The sequence below is a fragment of the Gopherus flavomarginatus genome, chromosome 1 (assembly GCF_025201925.1).
Source record: "Gopherus flavomarginatus isolate rGopFla2 chromosome 1, rGopFla2.mat.asm, whole genome shotgun sequence".
In the NCBI taxonomy this organism is placed as follows: domain Eukaryota; kingdom Metazoa; phylum Chordata; order Testudines; family Testudinidae; genus Gopherus; species Gopherus flavomarginatus.
The window spans coordinates 189898242-189915629 of record NC_066617.1 but is presented as its reverse complement, the minus strand read 5'-3'; the positions used below and the strand labels follow the sequence as shown (position 1 = coordinate 189915629).

General features: G+C 41.6%; 1 protein-coding gene across 1 annotated transcript in view; it reads left to right on the top strand.

Annotated features, from left to right (window-relative positions):
- Positions 1 to 6137: 6137 nt before the first annotated feature.
- NRIP1 (nuclear receptor interacting protein 1) overlaps positions 6138 to 17388 on the top strand; it is a 102965-nt gene continuing 91714 nt past the window's right edge. The window contains exon 1 of the mRNA XM_050956928.1: positions 6138 to 6388. The gene's annotated coding sequence lies outside the window, so the exon portion shown is untranslated. The remainder of the gene's footprint in view (positions 6389 to 17388) is intronic.

The window sequence follows — 17388 nt, the reverse complement described above, 5'->3', positions numbered from 1 at the left end:
TGTTGTCACAAGTGCTTGGTGATAGTGGGTGCTTCAGTTTTTGGGTGCCCAGTTTAAGGCAATTTAAAGTGATCTGTGTTTCTGATTTTCAAAATGTTGAGTGCCCAACAATTGAAGGCAGACAAAATTACTAGTTTTATGTATGTGGGGCCAGATTTTCTTAAGTTTCCACACCCACAATTGGGACGAGATTTCAGAAGAACCCAGCTCTCATTTAGGTACCCAAATGACGTGTCCAGATTTTCAAAAGTGCTCTGTGCAGTCAGTGCCTGCAGGCTTTATGGGAGGTGTCAGCAATATTCAGGTAATACTGCATCTTATCTTCACTTCTAGTCTGTTTTCCTGCATTTGTCAAAGTTGTTAATTGTGGGCTTTTTAAAACAAAATTATCTGTCTTCAGCCCCATTCATCATTGGACAGGAAAACCCTACAGGTCTTAGCTTCAGCACTCAGCAGGCTCTGAGGTTTTGACTCCCATAAAGTCTTTGGGAAAGAGGATTTCTTACTTTTCCACTTACTAGCTGTTTTCTTAAGGTCACAAGGCCTGGTCCTAAAGACAGAGATATTTTACCACTAATTATTATGGCCCAATCTCCTGCGATTACTAAGTGCCCTCATTTTCAGTTATTCACTGAAACTGGGAGTGTTCTGCCCACACATGAACAGGCCCTAGTTACTTTTTCTCAGGTTTTCTTGGAGCCTTACACTTAATAATTTTCAATTCTTTTTTGAGGAAAAACAAACTGGGATATTAAAACACCAAAACTTTAGTTATTTTTATTTTCAATTTACAAATATAAGTGTTCAAAAGCCCATAGAGGAAAAATGATTGTCCATAGTAATAACTTGGCTGCATTGCACATATGTTATATTTTCTATTTCTGTTATTGCTTTAAAGGTGAACCGTCATATACTAATATATGTGTAGTTAAAGATATAACATAAAATTTAGAGGATATACAGTACAGCTGAGTAAATAGTATCATAACATCCTCATTTCCTAAGTGAGAGCGCTTAAATTAGGAACATTTATATTCATGTACTTTCTTGATTTTAATAGGTAATTAACATAGATATCTGTTATGAAACATTTACATACTGCACAGTTTATTTTCAAAGTTGAACACAGAGAACACTTAGTTTGTCCTTTCAGTTATTTCCTAATGTTAATGTTTCAAACTTTATTCTTTTTATTGTTGGGCACTGGCTGCCAGCTTTCAGTATGTATAATTTGTACATAGTGTTCATTTTATTTTAGAACATACAGTTTCAACAACATGGTTTGTCTCATCTTAAGAACCAATACAAAGGGTTATCCAGATCAGATGATAGCCAGCCAGCAACCCGATACTGTGAAACAGTGGTGTTGTACTCTGATAACCACTAGCTGTTTAGTCTGACAGAGGGCCAGATCCTTAGATTTACTCAGTTTGTTCTCATTGATGTGAGTGACATCTTTGCCTGAGTAAACACTGAGGAAGACCAGGCTAAGGACAAAGTCCTACAAAGAATATGCATAGACTAAAGATGTTGTGGATGTAGGCATAAAAACTGGGACATCTCCATATGTAGCAACACCATTAACCCATGGATACTATAGTTTTTTTCACACAAACTTTTATACCTGCTATACTGGTGCTCTCTGATGTCATCCCTGGAAGTAATAACTCCAGACTATTTTGCTTCTGGGTATCACTTCACTATCAATAATGGTAATAGATCAGTGTATTATAACATCATTCTTGGAAATACAACATTTTTCAGGAATTTTTCAGAGAGTGACATCAAACTGCAGTAGTTTACAAGTACTGGATGTATTCCCATGAGTAAAGACAGACAGCAAGTATTTACTACCCAGATATATTAACATGATAATTATTTAAGCTTAATCAAGTAATGTTTGTACAGCTCTTTGTGATTCTTACATGAAAGGTGTTACAGGGGCACAAAGTGTTATTACATATTAATAAGGCTACAATTTTGTCACGCAGAAGTCCATGGAGGTCATGGAAGTAACGGATTACATGACTTCCTTGACCTCCGTGACAAACATGGAGTCCTATTAATTATTTCCTGACAAAAAATATAAGGACAAAATGGTAGTTCCTACTTAGGATGTAGGTAAGCACACACATGCTCGCACGCACATACACACACATAAACATGCAAATAAACATGAACAAGCCCTAGTGTGTGTATAAAAACAGATACAGTACACTGGAGGCCTGGACAAAACCAACCACATACTCCATGACAGTTTATAGGGTACAGCTAGCTTGACATGTTTTTGTAATTGAAAAGGCTATAGCATCTGGTCCTTGGGTTATTACTCTTAGATCAAAGAGTCATGATATGAAGTCTACTTTTTAATCATTCAGAGATTTCTGACAGTTAAATAATGAAAAATATTTTTTTGGAATAGCCCATTCAGCTGAAAGAGAAATTCCAGAAACACGGAAGAATATGAAAACAAAAGAAAGAAGAAGAAGAGAAGAGTAAATATTGGCAGGAACTTGAGGTGCTGAGGGTACCTCTTACAGAATGACTTTTCTTGATAAAAAGGATTTGGTCTAAAAGGAATGCCAATATGAATGCTAAAAGAATTCACAGGACCTCCTGTGAATATTATAAAAGAGTTTTATAATATTTTGGAAATGTAACTTGGTTCATTTTTTGGAGACAAGTGGTCTATAATGGCACACACTTTCGATATTTTTTATTTATATACAGGTTTGGTGACTCCCCTTTGCAAACACCGTTATAAAAATATCCAATTACATTTCATTTACAATGATTATAGACTTACTACTCACATGCACAAGGCAGTGTATGAACAATGGCCTGTCTACACAGAAATTATCACTCTGAACCAAATTCAGCCCCCAGTTACACCAGTGCAACTCCCATAGATTTAAGTTAATTCTAGATACTACTACTGATTTGATTAGAAGATAGATGCTGATCTCCTTATTTGAGATATATGGATGAAGAGCACTAGATAAAAGTCAAGTGTTATTATTATTATGTATTATTATTTAGGCAAAACTCTCATTAAGTCAGTGATGCAATAAATAAGATGTGTCAATGTGCTTTTCACCTGTGTACGGGCTGCAGTATTGGGTGGTCTGATTTTCTAAGAAGGGACCTTCCCGAAAGTGGATAGTCTGACATATTGTATGAATTGAATTGGGCTGAATCAAGGATGGAATTTAATCATTTGTCCATGAATCTTAGAATAAGAATTTTTGTGTAAATATATGTCTGTGAAGCCATCTAACTTATCAAGCATGCCAAAAGCATGGTTTAAAGCTAGGCTAGCCTAATCCTCCTCCAGTTGAAGCTCATGGGAGTTTGGAAGTTTTGTAAGATTGCTTTTACAAATATATGGTCCATGTGGGAAAAAATATTATCCACTTATGTATTTTATTTCAACATCAGATAGACAATCTTTTTCTAGCTGGAATTGTAGATTTGTTAACCATTTATGAAAATAATTTTCCTAAGCATAAAGGCGATCAAATAGAAAGTTATGTATAAGTCAACAATTTTTTAAACTGTTTTCACATAGCTAAATAGAAAGATCAAATTTGTACTTCAAGAATATAAAAGATGCAATTACATTTTGATTTTGCAGGGGTTAGTAATACAGAGGCATGTTTGCTTTTGATCTATTTTGAAATTTCTGGTGAGAAATGTAATATGTAAGTAGAAATGGCTCACTGGCTTTGGCAAATATGAGTTTACATTTCACAAATGTTAAGCACAGTACCGACAACTTTCCAGTAAGTGTTTGTAATTCTGGGAAGCAATTCAACAGTAACTTCTGTAAATTTATATTTCTTTCAAGAGCAATTCAAAAGTTGAAGACTAGCGACACAAAGAACCAATAAATATATACAAATAGCTTGATAAAGTCTGGCAGACTGATTCATTTTTTCATTATGGGCTAGATTCTTCCACCTTTACGCATATGGAGTATTGCCTTATTTGGCAGTGTCATTTGAACTGCCCAATGAGAAATCAGTGTGAGTAAGGGTGTCAGAATCTAGCCCTATATAAATATGATTTAAAATACTGAAAATAAACTGGTTTGTAAATGACAACACTGATTAATACAATCTCAGCTGATTGTGCCACATAAAAAGATGCTTTCCAAGCCATGTTCATTTTATATTTTGCTAACAGTCCTATTACAGAATATTTCAGATAAGCATTCTTAATATTGCTTGTTCACAGTTCCTCATTTTGTAGGTTCCTTCTCAATACAAGACATTCCCTAAGGTTAAGAATGAAAAGGCATCTACTACAGACACACTTGATTGAAATAGCTGGTAAATTGCTGCAGTAATGAGAAAATTCCCTTTCCCCTGGATAGTCCAACTGGTTAGCACTGAACCATTTCTCAGATAAAGAATTTTAAAGAAATTAAAATTAAAGAGAATTTCTTAAAAATCACAAACAAAGGGCCTGCTCTCATGGAAATTAGTGGTAAAACTCTCTTGCAATGTTAGGCAAGATCAAGCCATAACATTAGTTTATGTTTTATAATTCAGAGACTGATTTTTCAGGGATTCTGATGTGCAAATACAATGATGCTTTAGAAAATACTGGTGCTTCTTAAAAAATGTAGTTAAAAACATAAGAATCTCTCATTGGTTTAAAAAAATAGGTCAAGTAATACATTATTAGTTCTGCTTGTACACAGTTCATACATTCCAAAGTACAAGAGATTTTGCTTAATATTTCAACATCCTGTTTCATTCATTAGTCTATAGATTGAAATATTTGGCTTTAGCCATGTGCACCTCTTTTTTATTTTTGAAACTGGAATCCAGATGCTATTTGTGTAGTTATATTATTTGACATGCCCATTTATTTAAAAAAGATGTTTTAATATATTCATTTGTTAGTTTCTTTGTGGTTTTTAAAAAGGTGTATGTTTGGGTCTGTTCTATCCTAGAATGTTTGCCTGTGTTTTTTATGGTTATTTGCCTGTATGTAGTTGTGAATGTATTGTTTTCTTTCCTCCTTTAATACTTTGTTTTTAAAAAGTCAAATAGTCTGTGTTGTTAGAAAAGGCGAGCATTACCATGTTTTTTGCTGTGTATATAAAAATCTTAAAGTGTGCTGCAAAGTACTTACGAACCCATTTGTTATGTTTGCGGACTCTGAGCACAAGCACTCTGTATAGATGGGATGTGACCAAGGTCAGACATTTTGTGGTTTTGCATATAGAAAACAAATCAAGCAGCAGCATATCCCATATCTCTCTTCAACTTTTTCCACGGAATGGCACTAGAATACCTGTAGCAAGAGACATTAGACATTGGATTGTAATTCCTTGGGGGCAGGGACAGTGTCTTCTTCACATAGGTTTGGACAGCACCTCGCAAAATATTTGGTAGCCCTGAATAAGTTAAACACAAAGCTCTGCTCAACCTTAGCTATGGGTGTTACTACCACAGTACCACTTCACTGAAATATTAGAACTAAAGGCAAAGATTCAAGGCCAATAACAAGAGTTTTGTCTAGCAGTGGAAATGCTGGTTCAGTGGGAAGGACTTGGGAAAGGAAGGATGCAGTTCTCTCTCCTGCGCTCCCTTCATCACCATCGTCAACTCTGGAGAACTTATAGAGCAGCTCACCATATCTGTTTTCTTTCCTTAAATCCCAGCTTCTGGAGCCATGTGATTGGGGAACCCCAAAGTCTCAAAACAAGAAGGCAACGAGAAAGAATCCCAAGTTTATTATTTTCTAAACACTCGTTTTAACCAATCTCAGGGGTTTGGGGGGGGGGGCTGGCTCCATGGTTTTGGACAGCTGGGGGTTGGTAGTAGTGGCTCTTTCCACTCCAGTCTCACTCCCGGGGATGCCTTTCCTCTCTTTGGGTGCTAGATTTCAAGCAAGATTTATTCCCTGGTTGCCAGTTACCACCCTGTCCTAAAATCTCCCTTACAAACAGAGCCATGCTGAGCAGCAGGCAGGGGACGTTCTCCTTCTCTGCCCCTCCCTCGCTGTGGCGGGAGGGGCCAGGAAAGGGTTAAGCAGAAACTTGGCAGAGGAGCTGAGCGGCATGGAGAGGGGAGGGACTGGGCTGCGCTCAGCTGGGTGGGGAGGATGAAAGTCAGCCTCCCAGCCATTGCAGCAGAGCGAGCCAGGGCGGAGGGCAGGCGGCGAGCTGTGTGTGTGTGTACGCGCGCTGCCTGGCAGAGGCGGCTGCCCCGCTTGCCGTGCAGCCAGGGAGGAGACTCTCCCCCGGCCCCCACGCAGCAGCCCCCTACCCTGGAAACGCTCCCCGGAGCCCGGCCCTAGAGGACTCGGCTCCGCGGGCGTGAGAGGGACACGCAGGGCGCCTGCGGGCCGGAGGAGCGCCGGGCTGGCGGCGGGGGTGAGTGTCTGCGCCGGCCCGCGGGCGGGGGGCTGGGGGCTGGCCCCGCCGAGCGCGGAGGGAGGCAGGAGGCTGGGAACAATGCCGGGGTGGCCGCGGAGCGGGCGCCGCCGCCGCTGCTGCTGGCTGGGAGGGGAGGGATTGTTTCCGGTGACCGCCCCCCCCCCCCCCTCAGCTGCCTGCCAGCGCCTCGGAAAGCGAAAAGTTTGGCCCAAAATTGCGGCTTCGAGGGGAGCCGAGCGCGTGGCAAAGTTTGTGTTCCCCGCCGCCGCCCCGCTTTTCCCTGCTAGCCCCGCTCCGGAGAGACTCCCCCGCGTCGGGTGCGGGGCTCAGGCAGCGCGAACTCTGTGCGCGGTCGCTGCACGTCCAGCAGCTCCCCGGGCCTGCGTGTCTGGGGGGCGGGGAAACAAACCCTGGGGGCTAGAAGCATTAAACCAGGACCCCCCAAACCCCGTTGTCTCCCCCCCTTTCCGGATCCACCGCCGCCTCTTGCTGCTTGCACGGCAGCAGGCAAGGCCATGCTTCCCTCTGCTCGCCCCTCTTGTTCATTTCCTCTCTCCGCCTTTTCCAAAGGCGCCCACAGTTTATTTATTTTTTTCAGACAACTGCAGGTTTTATTGAGGTTTCATAATTGTTACAAAAAATCTTAATTAACTTTCGTGTTGTGAGTTCTTGGCTTCTGTATTAGCTAGCTGGGCACTCTATTGTGCCACAGTTTATTGTGGGCTAGGAATCCCCCCACGCCATCTGCTGTGTATGACACACAACTCTTTCCCCCGCCCTCGCGCAAAAAGGTGCTTTCTCACCATTTACCTTCCATAACCTGCAGCCCCTGGGGGCATCTCTTCTGTGTTTTATACGCTGAAGGTTTGTGTATCAGGACTTGCTACATATTTGGTGTCCCCAAAGCCCTTCAGGATTCCCTTTTGTCCCCTACAAAATTATATTGATTCAGAGTTTTCCATACTTCTCTCAATTACTAACAAAATTGAAACCTATCGAAATGTACTTTTGGGTCATAGGATAATAAATTAGGATTACACAATCAAGCCTTCCTGATGTGCACTGTATTACGTTGTTTGGCTGTGTGGGGTACTCTTTGTCTACCTTGAGTGTGATGGTGTGCATTTTTAGTGGAAAGCACCAGGGTGGTACTGGAAATCCTCAACACATGGAGATGATGTTCTAAGAACTATGGAGTTTCTGACTTTGGAATGATTCAGCCTTAGGGAGGCTGATATGCAGTTGACTCATTCTGCTTATTACTCCTTTCACTCTTCTTGTGGCAAGATAGAATTTTCTTTTGAAAAAGGTATTTGAGTTGTTTGATTCTGGGAGTATTTTATGGCTATTTTGTTGTTTTCTGCTGCTAACACACAGGCCAGGTGGAATTTAACTGAGTCACGGCAGTTTAAATTATCAGATATATAAATTTATGGAGTTTGTTTACAAAGAATGGTAATACAACACACAGACCTTGATAAGGAAAAATGAAGTCACTTCCGAAAAGGAGGTGATCTGTCCTTCAGTTTATGATACAACACTTGCTTTTTTTTAAATGTGCTAGAGTCAATTGCTGTCTTAAATGGTTGTTGGACTCGAGACTCGAATGTGACACATCGGTAAACCATCTCACAAACAAAACTTGTCAGAGGTGAGAATGTTTTGTGATTAATCATCTGATTTAATGTCATTCAAGGGGAAACTTGCTATAAAGTGAATTTTACAAACATATTAAAACTACAAAATTGCCAGAACTAGAGTTGACATCTCATGCAGTGAGCTCTCATGCAGGACAGCTAAATTCAGAACAAATAAAGAGTTTGCCGCCTGGGCCATTGCTGTGCTCTTAAACTCCTTCTTAACTTCTCAGTATTCCCTTCTCCTACAGCTTGAGAGACAGAATTGAGATTGACATTTAACTGACAGGAGCACTTGACTGTAAGTTCAGTTTACATACTTATGTGCAAGTTTTGGTTGTGCAAGAGATAACAAATAGTGAACAGGCATTCAGTAGTGAATGGGAACACCTGCCTTTCTCTTGGACTGGCCTGCAATCCTTTATTACCACCATCTATGCTTTTTAGAGCATGAGTGCACTAAATACAACCCAGGTGGATTACTTTTCTAGTAGTCTTAAGGGTTACTTGTAACTATGACACATACAACATCTTCAGAAGGAAACTTTTGTGCTTACGTTTTTTTTAAGTTGATGATGGTTCTTAAAAAAAAAATCAAAACTTTTGGAGAGAAATAGATTTGGTTACAGTACTAAAAACTGTACTAGGTAAAGAAGTATAGATGATGAGTATCTTCATTTAGTAAGCTTGAATGGCTTATTTAAATATTGACTTTGTTGACTTTTATGTTGTATCTATCATTCTGTAAATGACACCAAGGAAAAAATTGATTTAAAACAACAGAGGTTCACTAAAGGTCATCACAGAGTTCAAACCTGGGTGAACTGAAATACTGATCTTATTTTCCTTTTGGTTTTTGCTTAATATGAGGTCTGTTAACAGGAATACACATGCCTGGTAGGTAATAGCTTATCACATTGTCCTTGCAGAGAAAATTTGTTCTCTTTTTGCATAATTAATATAGTCTGACAAAAGAAGGTTTCTAGAAATCTTAATGCCAGGCCAGCATTGATACTGTCTTGTGTGACCTTCTTCTCATAAACAACCTAACTGGAGCAACTATAAGGTGGGTGCATAACTGGTTGGCAAACCATTCCCAGAGAGTAGTTATCAGTGGTTCACAGTCATGGTGGAAGGGCATATTGAGTAGGGTCCCGCAGGGATCAGTTCTGGGTCTGGTTCTGTTTAATATCTAAATCATTGATAAAGATAATGGCATAGAGCAGGGATGGGCACCCTTTGGCACGTGGCTCGCCAGGGTAAGCCCCCTGGTGGGCCAGGCTGGTTTGTTTACCTGCCGCGTCCGCTGGTTCGGCCATTCGTGGCTCCCACTGGCCGCAGTTCACCACTCCAGGCCAATGAGGGCTGTGGGAAGCAGAGGCCTGCACATCCCTTGGCCCGCACTGATTCCGGCAGCCCTCATTGGCCTACAGCGGTGAACCACGGCCAGTGGGAGCCACGATTGGCCGAACCTGCAGATGCGGCAGGTAAACAAACCAGCCTGGTCCACCAGGGGGCTTACCCTGGTGAGCCGTGTGCCAAAGGTTGCTGATCCCTGGCATAGAGAGTACACTTATAAAGTTTGTGGAGCATACGAACCTGGGAGAGGTTGAAAGTGCTTTGGAGGATAGGATTAAAATTCAAAATGATCTGGACAAACTGGAGAAACGGTCTGGTGTAAATAGGATTAAATTCAACAAGAACAAACACAAAGTACTCCACTTAAGAAGGAACGATCAGTTGCACGCATACAAAATGAGAAATGACTGCCTAGGAAGGAATACGGCAGAAAGGGATCTGTGCGTTATAGTGGATCACAAGCTAACTGTGAGTCAATAGCATAACACTTGCAAAAAAAGCAAACATCATTCTGGGATGTAGTAGCAGGAATGTTGTAAGCAAGGTACAGGAAGTAATTCTTCCACTTTACTTGACATTGATTAGGCCTCAGCTGGAGTATTGTATCCAGTTTTGGGAGCCACGTTTTAGGAGAGATGTGGACAAATTGAAGAAAGTCCAGAGAATAGTAACAAAAATGATTTAAGGTTTAGAAAACATGTCCTATGAGGGAAGATTGGAAAAAAATTAATTTGTTTCTTCTGGACAAGAGAAGAGTGAGAGGGGACATAACAACCTTTTATGTACTTGAAAACTGTTACGAGGAGGAGGGAGGAAAAAATGTTCTCCTTAACCCGTGACAGTAGGAGAAGAAGCAGTGGTCTTCAATTGCAGCAAGGATGGTTTAGGTTGGACATAAGAAAAAGCTTCCTAAATGTCAGTTTGGTTATGCACTGGAATAAATTTCATAGGGAGGTTGTGGAATCTTCATGGAGCACATGAACTATTTGTATTATGTGTTGAACATATGTCTAAATTTGCCTCAAGCAAGCTTATGAAACTACATTTCACATAATAGCCCTGCCCAGGAAAGGTGCAGTTGTGGTCGCTTCAATCTCAAATAAAATATATGGTGGGGGGGAAGTACGGAGAAAGGCAACAAAAATGATTAGGGGGTATGGAACTGCTTCCATTTGAGGAGAGATTAAAAAGACTGGGGCTTTTCAGCTTGGAAAAGAGACAGGTGAGGGGGGATATGATAAAGGTCTATAAAATCATGACTTGTGTGCAGACTGTAGATAAGGAGATGTTCTTTACCTCTTCACATAATACAAGAACCCTGGATCACCCAAGGAAATTAATAGGCCTCAGGCTTAAAACAAAAAAAAGGAAGTATTTTATCATACAATATACAGTCAGCCTGTGAAACTCATTGCCTGGAGATGTTGTGAAGACCAATATTATAACCGGGTTCAATAAAGAATTAGATAAGTTCATGGAGGACAGGTCCGCCAGTGGCTATTTACCAAGATCATCAGGGATGCATCCACATGCTCTGGGTGTCCCTAACCTCTGACTGCCAGAAGCTGTGAGTGGATAATGGGACCATTTGATGGTTGCCTGTTCTGTTCATTCCCTATGAAGCACTTGGCTTTGGCTACTATCAGAAGACAGGATACTGGGCTAGATGAACCACTGGTCTGACTCAGTATGGTTGTACTTATGTAGGTGCTTGACTCCTCACTGAAGGACTATCACTAGGAAGTCATCAGGACCACACTCTGAGGCTGTCGACTTTGAACTATTGACCTACCCCTGTGGAACAGTTACTTTTCTACAGTTGGGTGGGGAGGTTGAAGTATTCTGGTTGCACACATAAGGAGACAAGAGACTTAAAAGCAGAGTGCTGCTCTGTCCAGGTGGGCTGACCATTGCCATGTGTAATGAGGACATGCTAGATCAGGCCCACACAACTCGTAAAGCAGTGAGGGCCACATTACTCAAAAGGAAACAGCGGAGGGTGGAAACACACCTCCCCAGCACCACCCAGCCCTGCAGAAACAAACCCTCCTTCCCCAGCACCGCCCCACCAAAATAGCTGTGGACCAAAAAAGGAAGATTGGGGGTGGGGAGGTGATACTTGATTTTAAATCAGCCAGGGGCTCCCAGCTGAAGAGATGGCTGGGAGCCCTCAGGGGCAAATTAAAGGGCCCAGGACCCTGGCAGCTGGGGGAACCCGGAGCTTTGTGGGGCTGGGGCAGGGATTTAAAGGGCCCAGAGCTCCTGCCGCTGAGGGGAACCAGAGCCCTTTAAATCCCAGCCTCAGCCCATCCGCTGCGGGCACCCCAGAGCCCTTTGAAGCCTGGCCGCAGCTGGGATTTAAAGGGCTCTGGGCTCTCCGTGGCTGCGGGCAGCCCAGAGCGCCATGTGCATGGGATTTAGAATCCCCCTGCGGGCCGCACAGTGAGCCACACGTTGTGCAGGCCTGTGTTAGATAGAGGGTGAGAGATGCTGAAATGCTGACAAACCTCTTCGTCACAGAAGAGGTGAGACCAGACATGAGGAAAGTGCATCTCAGGACCTCTATTTTCAAAGATCTGTAAATCTCAAGTGTTTTAACAGTGAAGTCATGTTGGTTAAGATAGTCCTTTTTGCTAAGCCTGTGTTCCATGCTTTCCTCCCACATTGTTCCCAAATGGGTTAGAGTAGAAGCCCTGAAAGCCACAGCCTGAGTGGAGCTCTGGGGGAGTGTGTGTGTGTAAGCAACTGGGGGGCTTGGGAGCTGGGATACACTGGTTCTGGAGTCCAGGGTGGCTGGACTGTGAAGTTCCTTGTTTCAGGGAAGGGCATCAGACCAGCTGTGAGCCTGGGGCTGTGGCTTACAGACCAAAAGCTAGGAATGTTGATTAGACTTTGGCCAGCTCCACTTGACCTAGAAGCATGCAGGAAACCACTTGTAACTTAGTGGTGATAGTACTGAGCCAGGTTGTAACCCTATCAACTGCTAATATTTCTCAATACTGAGAGCAAGTGTCTAAATATAAATTAATTTATCACTAATGACTGTGAATTTAATAGGGAGTGGTAGATGAGTGGAAAAACTACCTCTACCAGTTTAAGGGAACTGGTATAGTATGAAGTTTAAACAGGAGGAATAGAAAGGGATAGAGTACAAACCAGCCAGAATGACTAAACAGACAGGGAGACTTTAATCAAGAAGGAAAAAACCAAGTTTTTTGAGGCCAGTGTATGAAATATTTAGGGTTATATGAAGTTGTTGTTGCATTTTTTTTAAACGGTTTAAGGCCAAAATAAGACTTAGTTTTATAAACTTTTTTACTGTATGTAATGCAAATTAAATGATTACTTGATATTCCCTTAGGATTTGTTGCTCTTGAAGGACATTTTGTTAGTTCTGTTTGAAAATATTGAATTTGAGAAGAACATCTTGAGATGGGGAGTCTGTGTTACGTGGGAGAAGGAAATAGTCTGTCCTTGTATTCTCATATGTAGGAAGGTCCTTACCACAAGAAAAACTGAATGTAGCAACTGACATTTCAAAAGAATGCTGTTGGTGGAAATGTATTTGCTTATGGAAGGCCCCACAGAAATGTGGACAGAACTATGGTACTTGGATTCCAGAAAATTTAAGAGAATGATACTGTCATGGTATAATTCCCCACTCTGAACCTTAGCGTCCAAAAGATGGGGTACCAGCATGAATTGCTCTAAGCTCAATTACCAGCTTAGAACCTGTAGCGCTGCCACCAACCAGGAATTCCAGTGCCTGGTACACTCTGGTCCCCCCAAGACCCAGTCCCTCTGGATCTTAACACAAGGCAAGTAACCTCTTTCCCTCACCATTGCCTCTCCCAGACTTCCCCTCCCTGGGTTACCCTGGAAGATCACTGTGTGATTCAAACTCCTTGAATCTTACAAAGAGAGGAAAATGCACCTTCCCCCCTCCTCCCCTCCCAGACTCTCCCTGAGAGAGAAAGTAATCCTAACACAGAGAGAAATTAGCCTCTCTCTCCCCCTTCCCTCCTTTCTCCCCACCAATTCCCTGGTGAATCCAGACCCAGTCCCCTGGGGTCTCACCAGAATAAAAAACAATCAGGTTCTTAAACAAGAAAAGCTTTTAATTAAAGAGAGGGGAAAAAAAACAGTAAAAATTATCTTTGTAAATTTAAGATGGAATATGTTACAGGGTCTTTCAGCTATAGACACTGGGAATACCCTCCCAGCCTAAGTATACAAGTACAAATTAAAATCTTTTCAGCAAAATATAAATTTGAACTCCTTCCAGCCAAATACACATTTGCAAATAAAGAAAACAAACATAACCTAATTCGCCTTATCTACCTAGTACTCACTATTCTGGACATATAAGAGACTGTATCAGAGAGATTGGAGAGAAACCTGGTTGCGCGTCTGGTCACTCTCAGAACCCAGAGAGAACAACAACCAAACACTAACAGCACACACAAAAACTTCCCTCCCTCAAGATTTGAAAGTATCCTGTCCTCTGATTGGTCCTCTGGTCAGGTGACAGCCAGGCTCACTGGACTTGTTAACCCTTTACAGGCAAAAGAGACATGAAGTACTCCTGTTCTATTAACCCTTACTTATCTGTTTGACAGATACTATTTGGTATTTTATTGCCCCTCATTTGGGTACCAGGCATCTAGGCTTCCTGGTTAAGGAAGTAGGATGCAAGCTAAGAATCTGTAAACATGGCAAACTAGGAAGTAGAAACAGGTCCTGTCTTGCCTCTGGCCAAAGAAACTAACTTGTCTTCTGTCAGGTTCGGACAACAGTTTACATTCCAACCTATTTCTTTTATAAGGAGTGTGTTATTTAATTAGTGTGACTTTTGAGAAAGACATGTTCTCAATTTTTATATGTATATTTTATTTCTAAATGTGTTCCTGTCTACAACACAGGAAAAAGGAAAGGTTTTTTTGTTCTAGACATAATCAGAATAAAGCCAGAAGCTGCTGCCTATTTGGAAGAATGCCTGTCTTCTGTCTGAGATCAGTTCTTTGAAGTTGATCTTCCTGAATACACACACCACACACAATCTTTCCTTATGTGAAGTACTAGTCTAGTTTTGAGCAGGAGTGAAATTAAGTGAGAGAAATGCATTTTATAAGCAAGTGTTTTGGTTTGTGTGGGTGGCTTTTTTTTTCCTTTCCTTTCAGTAACTACATGGAACAAATAAGATTTGGAAGGTTCCACAAAACATTTTGTTGGATTTTTGTGTAAAAATGTCTTACCCATAAAAAGCACACAGTACTTCAGTTTCCTTTGACAACTGATTGGTACTAATGTTCTGTGTTGTCCATTTTTTCAGTATCAATGTTAAAGTTTGTGGCTACTACCCTTTTTAATTTCAGAGCTGAAGAAGAAATTGGGATGAAGTGGGCTCTGGTTCTCACAGAGAGAAATGCATTTCTGTCTCTGTTGTGACAAAGTTCCTCCTTTACCTTGGTGGGTCCTGCGCTTATTGGCGGATTTGCTCACTTCAGCGATCTTCCCCTCTGATGGAACTTGCAGTCTGGGTCAACTCCTCCTGTGTCTGATCAGGAGTTGCAAGGTTTGGGGGGAACCCAGGCCTACCCTCTACTCTGGGTTCCAGCCCAGGGCCCTGTAGATTACAGCTGTCTATAGTGCCTCCTGTAACAGGTGCATGACAGCTACAACTCCCTGGGCTACTTCCTCATGGCCTCCTCCAAACACCTTTATCCTCACCACAGGACCTTCCTCCTGGTGTCTGATAATGCTTGATTGTCTGATAATTCCTCAATCCTCTAGTAGCACACCCTCTCAGTCTCAGCTCATTGTGCCTCTTGCTCCCAGCTCCTCACACGCTTCCACTCCTCCCTGCCTGACTGGAGTGATCTCCTTTTTAAACCCAGGTGCCCTGATTAGCCTGCCCTGAGTGGCTGCAGGTGTTCTAATCAATGTAGCTATCTCCACTGCCTTCTGGAAGGATCTTAATTGGCCCCAGGTGCCTTGATTAACCTGGAGCAACTGCCATTTGGTTACCATGGTCCTAGGGATTTGTTTAGCCTGGGGCTAACATATCTGTTCCTCGGTACTTTACTATAGCCATCTGGCCTTGCCCCATCACACTGTGTTATCCCAAGTGGTTGCCATATTCAGATCTTTCTTTTTTAGGTGGTGGTTTTTGTGTGTGGTTTTTTTTTCCCCCAACTACCTGTAATTTTAAAACAGTCAAACTTAGTATTCGCAGAAACTATACACAACCCATCTTCCAATGCAAGGCGTTGTTCTTGCCAAAATTCTGTTTAAAAACTTTAGGGAGAGTAGGAATTTCTTCTGTCTTCCCAGAAATAGAGTGGAATTGCTTGTGCTCTTTTCTCTAAACTTCTGTAAACGTGAAGCCTCTTGTATGTCCTTGGGGGAAAAAAATACAGCGCAATCATTTACTGCTGGCTTCAAGAAAAGCCAGTGGCTATGTTACAGCATCAAAACTGTTTGCAGTTACATAGAAAGCTTAGCTTCTTTTGCTAGTTGTTTTTATTTTGGTATACAAGAAACTTTTGATGGTGATGGCAATACAGAAGAAGACTGCTCTGATTTACAATAAAGGAGGAAAAAACTATTTAAGAAACCACCTTGCTGAGCACAAAGATGATCTCAAAAGACGAACATCCTCTAAAGAAGCATTGCTTCCCTTCCTGTCTTACCTCCTTTCTTCAATTTGTGAATCATAAGTCTGTTGTGAGAAAGGTGGATGATGTTACTGTGACTACATTATTAAAACTTACTTATGCTCACTTGTCTGTCCTACTTGCACTTTTAAGTTAAAATGAAGAGAAAAAGACTCAGATCCTGTCTTTACTGCTTTTTGGTAGTGCAGGGTAAACCCACCATTTACTTATTACATGATTTATTGTGACTCCAATGACAGCCTAATCTCTCTTCCTAATTAAAACAAAAAATGGAGACTTGCTTCTGTTTAGCGAAGCCAAATAACATTTTGTTTATTTGGAGAAGCATGTAAAAGATTGTATTATTTAAGAGTAGTTCACCTGCTTTTGCCAAAAAGATTTTCAGCATGGTCTTTCTAATTGATCCATCATTCCTTATGGATTCTTGGATGGCAGCAGTGGTCCAGAGGGCATCCAGTTTCTGTAGCTGGCCTGGAGGCTTTGACTGTTGCTCTCTTGGACGATGCCCTTGTGACATCTATCTGTGACTTAATTGCTCCTGGCTAGATAGCACTGTTATAGCCATCTTTAGAATTCCTTCAAAGTTCATCAAGGAGCTTGCTTCAGCTGCTGGACACTGCAGCTGGGTGTGACTGCAATAGAAGGAACTGTTGTGTACGCACAGCACGGATGCTCTGGTCTCACTGGCTACTTGTTTGCTTCAGGGTGCAGTTGAAAGTGTAGGTGATAACCAGTTCCCGTGGCTTTTAAAGGTAATCTCAGAGTGGTAGTTAAAGTTGATTAAAACAGAAGACCAAATTTCACTGTTTTACTTACACACATATATACACACACACTTACTCTCTCTCTCTCTCTCTCTCTCTCTAATAGAGCAATAGGGGTGTATGTTGGTAGTGATAGCTGTGAGAGCAGCAGATTTAAAATTACCTATAATGTATATCACTTTAATCAAAATACTTTGTTGCTCTAGTGACAAGCACTATAGAAGTTCTTATATATATACACACACACACCCCTCCCCCCTCAGCTGTTTTTATGTAAAGAGCTAGTTTAGTCCGCCTCTAAACCTGAGGGTTTTATCACGTCCATTTAAGGAATGTTAGTGAGGGAAGTAGGTACAAAAGTGCTTCAGGTGGATAGTGATATCACAGTGAACAACTTTTCATACCTATTGGTTGTTTTAAATCAACAAATTGCTCAAACTAAAAGTATTTTGTGTTTGTTTTTCATCTTTTTGCCTGATCTTTAGAATTTTTTGGGACATATAATATGGTATATAAAACAGAGGTTTCTACTATGGCCTGATATTTTCCTTGTTGCCATC